The sequence below is a fragment of the Danio rerio genome, chromosome 21 (genome assembly GCF_052040795.2).
Source record: "Danio rerio strain M-AB ecotype USA chromosome 21, GRCz13ab, whole genome shotgun sequence".
Taxonomy (NCBI): domain Eukaryota; kingdom Metazoa; phylum Chordata; class Actinopteri; order Cypriniformes; family Danionidae; genus Danio; species Danio rerio.
Window position 1 is genome coordinate 48196392 of NC_141041.1, and position 6109 is coordinate 48202500.

The window sequence follows — 6109 nt, forward strand, 5'->3', positions numbered from 1 at the left end:
ATAACTTTTTTTCATTTTGAGCATTATAAACTCTAGATGATGGACAATAAAGCCCAGAATGTCTTCTTTCCAAAGATACTACAAACTGTGAATGTAGACCAAATCATTCAGCAACTGTTAATGTTTTAGTTTGGGAAGGTCATTTTTGAGAAAGTGCCTCTGGGAGTAAGGGAAAAAAGGACATCGACATAGCCTCAGAAAACTTTTTACAGAAATCTCATTTTGTCGTCATCAAATTTGAAATATAAACTCATGAGACACTTGGCTTTCCATGCATATTTTTTCTTGGACATTACATTAATGATTTCCTGTGTTTGTATATGGAAATGCTAATATTAAACACAATACAATTTTTCTAAAACCTTAATATGTGAAATAAAAAGGATTATCTTTTAACTTTTATTTAATGTGTAAATTGCAAATCCAATTAGATGCACTTTATTTGGTAAACAAAGCAAGTCTCTCATATAATATCTCTACTTAAAGACAGAAAATATTACTGTACAAACTGCATTGTGCATAAATCAGATGAACATTTTCATATTAGTCAATAATAGGGATGTAACGGTATCAGAATTTCACGGTACGGTAATACCTCGGTATGAATGTCACGGTACGGTATTTATTGAATCATTTACAGGAAAAAACAAAACTTATGAAAATACTCCAAAAAAGTGCCAAAAGTGTCAATGACATACAAATTAGTCATCTATCTGTAAGCTTTGAAAAAGGAACTTCAATTTTAATAACAAAAAAAATTAAACCATGTAAAAAAATAAAGTTTCAATTTAGTATTGTTGAAAACTCATCACATTCAACATTTAATCACTCACTCACTTAGATAGAGATGGGTTTAAAGGAAAATTATCATATAAATATAGTCTGGTAAAAGCTGGTATCTCTGAGTATTTACAATGTCCCCTGCAACAGAAAAAACCCCTCTCATTTGGGACTGAGGTTTCTGGGACAGAGAGATATGACTTGGCCCAGGTTGACAGCAGTGGGTAACGTTGTGCATTGTCTTTCCCCCACTTGAGAAGACAAACCATGAGTGAGATAGAGATCTCATGTCTGCATCAATCTGAACAGTGTGCTGTGTTTCTGCAGTCCCCATGATATTAGTCGTATTCCCCAACTTGCAGGCACATGCACACACAGTGCTTAACCTGTGCAGTGCACATGCCCTTTTTAGTCTTGGATAGAAAGTTCCCTTCCAAAATGATCAAAAGTGCCCCCGCGACGCGACATACCCTCCGTCCCCGCTTTACAGTACGCGCGCGACAACACAGCTGATAAGAACTCGCGCGACAACACCGCTATTCAGTACGCGCGCAACAACACAGCTGATAAGAACTCGCGCGACAACACCACTATTCAGTACGCGCGCGGCGACAACACCCGCTTTAGGGTTTTCCAGCTCTTTTTGATCCCCGCTTCTAGCAGCACACTCCATTTCCGCATTACTGGATCTGTAGCGACAACAGACCGCAAGGGATTATGGCCAAGCCTGGGCTGATGGGAATTGTAGTTTCCGGTACCTCCCGTTCGCTTCATTCGCCTGAGCAAATTTTCTCAGAAGACCTATAGTTTTACAGAGTCATGCGACTACGGTAATATCGGAAAAAATTAATATTGCGGTATGACGGTATTTACAATACCGTTACATCCCTAGTCAATAATATTTCTGTAATAATAAAAAAACTGAATAAATATAGATTTACACACACTTACTCAAGTAAATAAACAGCATTAACAATGGGCTAAACATCTGCGGAAAATCTGCGGAATTCTGCACGTGCAGATTCCGTGCGGGCCTAGTTATGATACTCCCAAAATAATTCCGCAGAAATCCGCAGATTTTTACCAAAATTCTCTGCAGAAATAGCAAAAAAACGTCCGCAGATTCCATCTGGGCCTGTTTATAAGCCAACAAAAGCTGCAAAAGTAGCCGATATTATAAGGCACTAGAAAGTTATGATGTAGGCCTTTTGTACACTTTTGTACACTCCAAGTGTACAAAATTCTTGTAAAATAACTTGCATGATGTTTAATTCAAATTTACTCTTGTTTAGTTTATACATCCCACATCATTCAGGTTGCCCAGCAGAAATCAGTCACTATTTGCACATTTGCATTGACTTTGTATGTAATTTATTGCATAAATATTGAAATTACAGAGCAAGAAGGTCGCTGGTTCGAGTCTCAGCTGGGTCAGTTGGCGTTTCTGTGTGGAGTTAGCATGTTCTGCTTTTGTTGGCGTGGGTTTCCTCTGGGTGCTCCGCTTTCCCCCACCAATCCAAAGACATGTGGTACAAGTGAATTGGTTGGGCTAAATTGTCCCTATGTGTGTGTGTAAATGAGTGTGTATGAATGTTTCCCAGTGATGGGTTGCGGCTGGAAGGGCATCCGCTGCGTAAAACAGATGCCAGATTAATAAAGGGAATAAATCGAAAAGAAAATGAATGAATGAATGAATATTGAAATTAGCATTTGGTGTGAACCCAGCATGACTCGACTAACATGACTTCATGTCTCCAAATGATTTTGATGACGTTTTAGATTATGCTTACTATGAAATCGTCACTTTTATTTGACTATATGAAAATATTTTTTAAAAATGTAATTTATATACTGTACAAAAATAAATCAAATATCAAGACAGGCTTATTCTGAAATGTAGCCCTATATGCATTTCTGGAGATCGCGAATTATGTAGCCAGAGCTTTGTATGGGTGCATTTTGTCTTTAAAATGAACACTATGAGGCGGTATAACGCCATTCCTTTTAGCTCTTACCAGCTGACTGCTTAACTCTGTGTGGACGACTTTCCCTCTGGTACCAGTTTGTTGAGTTAGCTCACTATCTATGTCGATGGACTTAAGATGCAGAGAGCACAACGATGAAGATCGAGTCCAGCAAAGAACAGTTCCAAAAAAGTGAAGCTAAAAAATAAAATAAACAAGAAAATAACAGGGTGAGAATGTGGTAAAATCTGAAAATGTGGCAAAAATCTGATTTGTTTCTTTTTCTGGATTGCATTTTAAAATGTCGGTTAGGTTTAGGGAAGGCGGTTGTGCGGGTCAATCTGTGCTTTTGATAACACTATTAGTTGGGTTTAGGGAAGGAGGAGAGTGGGTCAGTCAGTCAGTCAGTCGACAGTGGGGTCTGGTGGATGTAAGTGAGAACAGCAGGTGGGAATGGCGAGAGAAATTTGAGATCTTAAAAAGCGTATACAGCGGCCTGGTGGATACACAAAAACTGCCACAAAAAAAAACAACAACTCCTGGGATATATTTGGTGCTCTCCAGAAATGTATACAGGAGTACATTTTCAGAATGAGCCTGGGTTACAAGCTATAGTTGAGGGCAAAAATATCAGCCCTCCTGTAAATATTTATTCTTTTTTAAATATTTCCCAAATGATGTTTAACAGAGCAAGGATTTTTTCCCAGTATTTCCCATATTTTTTCTTCTGGAGAAAGTCTTATTTGTTTTATTTCGGCTAGAAGAAAATCTGTTTTTAATTTTTTAATCCGCTTTAAAGTCAATATTATTAGCCCTCCTAAGTTTTTTTTTTTCTTCGATTCGTCTACAATCAATGTCCGGTCTAGTTTAAATGTTTAAATGGCACCCTGATCGATTTTTCAGGCGTGCATGCAAACAACTGGGAATCACACAGGAGCGATTGTGAGGTGCGCGGGAATGGTTTTCCATGCGCATGCATCAGTTTGATTTCACCAGTGTTGTTTCGGTTGCACACAGTGTGAATGGCCCCTAACGTTTTTTAACGTTCTGGGATTATCACTCTAAATTAATACACTTGCATAAAGTAAATCGTATCTCGTTGCTTTGGCTAGGGGACACCCTATTGTCTCCCCATGCCGCCCCCAGTAAGATGCTACCCTGAGCGATTGCCCATGTTGCCCATGCCTAAATCCACCACTGTCTACAAAACAATGACTTGCCTAATTACCCTAACTTTAACCTAGTTAAGCCTTTATCTGTCACTTTAAGCTGAATACTAGTATCTTAAAAAAAATCTAGCCAGATATTATGAGCTGTCATTATGGCAAAGATAAAATACATCAGTTGTTAGAAATAAGTTATTAAAACGTTTGTGTCAAAAAAAATACGTTCGTTAAACAGAACTTGAGAAAAGAATATATAAAAGAAATAAGGCTAAACTGTTTGAAGGTTGTTTTTATTCAGCATGCTAGTTTCAAATCAGTTCCAACAGACACTAAAGAAAATCCTACGGCACACATTATGTTTTCATTATCGGACCTCCGTGAAGCATGCCGAGGCAGAAAGCATCATCCTCATCAGTATGTGATGCATGACTGGCTAAATTGCAAATGACTAAATCAATACCGCTGCTTTTTTTAATTACAAATTTGATAATAAGTAAAAAGAGCCCCACAGCGGAGAAGTGAAAACAGCCGTCTCCGGATAACAACGTTGCTGCATGGGACGGTAAATTTGATAAGAATGCGTGGGGAATGGTAATGTGCTTGGCAGTGGTTTGAGGAGAAGGTTGAGAGCGGTGCGTGTGTTTCCCTGCAGTGCAGTTTTGAGCTCTACTGGACCGACAGAGGCTCTCAAGGTCAGATCAGAGACACATCAGGGTTCTGTACTCCTTCACACACTCTTTCTCTGAGACATTTTGGCAGCTGGAATACAGTTCATGCTATTAACAGTTACAGCTAAGGGGTAAACATCAAGCTTTTAGTTTTTAGTCAGTGTGATGTGAACCGCATGTAAATGTTTTAAAGGGATAGTTCACCCAGAAGTGAAAATGTACACATTGTTTACTTATTGTCAAGGGGTTATAAACCTTTATGAGTTGCCATTATTATATGTTAAACTAACATTATTAGTGACCTTATATCTCTTTGGGGCATTAAAATTGCCATTGTTGTAATTGTGTCCAATCAAATGCAGACTGTGGTGTGCATATTATGATGTCACAGTTGGTGTTTTGTTCTGATCGGACTGTTTTTCACCATTTATTTACTAATTATGAGTATTAATAGTCTTGTAAAGCATTTATTTATCATAATTTGACAATTTTTGATGCATTTTTAAAATCCAAAGTTAACATAAGTTAATGCACCATGAGTTACCTAACGTTATTTAACTTAAATAACATGAGCTAATATTAACAATGGTGTATAAATACTGTAATGTACTACTACTAACAGTTTGTTCATGTTAGTAAATACATGAACCATTATTTTAAAGTGTTACCAAATGAAAATATAACATTTAACTAACATTATTAGTGACCTTTTGGCTCTTTGGGGCATTATAATGACCATTGTTGTAATCTCACTAGGAAATGTTGTGGCCAATCAAACGCAGTCTGGAGTGTGCATGTTGATGATGTCAGAGATCAGAGACACATCAGGGTTCTGTACTCCTTCACACACTCTTTCTTTGAGACATTTTGGCAGCTGAATACAGTTCATGCTATTAACAGTTACAGCTAAGGGGTAAACATCAAGCTTTTAGTTTTTAGTCAGTGTGATGTGAACCGCATGTAAATGTTTTAAAGGGATAGTTCACCCAAAAATGAAAATGTACACATTGTTTACTTATTGTCAAGGGGTTATAAACCTTTATGAATTGCTGTTATTATATGTTAAACTAACATTATTAGTGACCTTATATCTCTTTGGGGTATTAAAATTGCCATTGTTGTAATCTCACTAGGAAGCATTGTGTCCAATCAAATGCAGTCTGTGGTGTGCATATTATGATGTCACAGTTGGTGTTTTGTTCTGATCGGACTGTTTTTCACCATGTATTTACTAATTATGAGTATTAATAGTCTTGTAAAGCATTTATTTATCTTAATTTGACAATTTTTGATGCATTATTAAAATCCAAAGTTAACATAAGTTAATGCACCATGAGTTACCTAACATTATTTAACTTAAATAACATGAGCTAATATTAACAATGGTAAATAAATACTGTAATTTACTACTACTAACAGTTTGTTCATGTTAGTAAATACATGAACCATTATTTTAAAGTGTTACCAAATAAAAATATAACATTTAACTAACATTATTAGTGACCTTTTGGCTCTTTGGGGCATTATAATG

At 36.8% G+C, this 6109-nt stretch overlaps 1 protein-coding gene across 2 annotated transcripts in view; it reads left to right on the top strand.

Moving 5' to 3' along the window:
• stk32a (serine/threonine kinase 32A) overlaps window positions 1–6109 on the top strand; it is a 73949-nt gene that overhangs the window by 17214 nt on the left and 50626 nt on the right. The gene's annotated exons all lie outside the window — the stretch shown is intronic.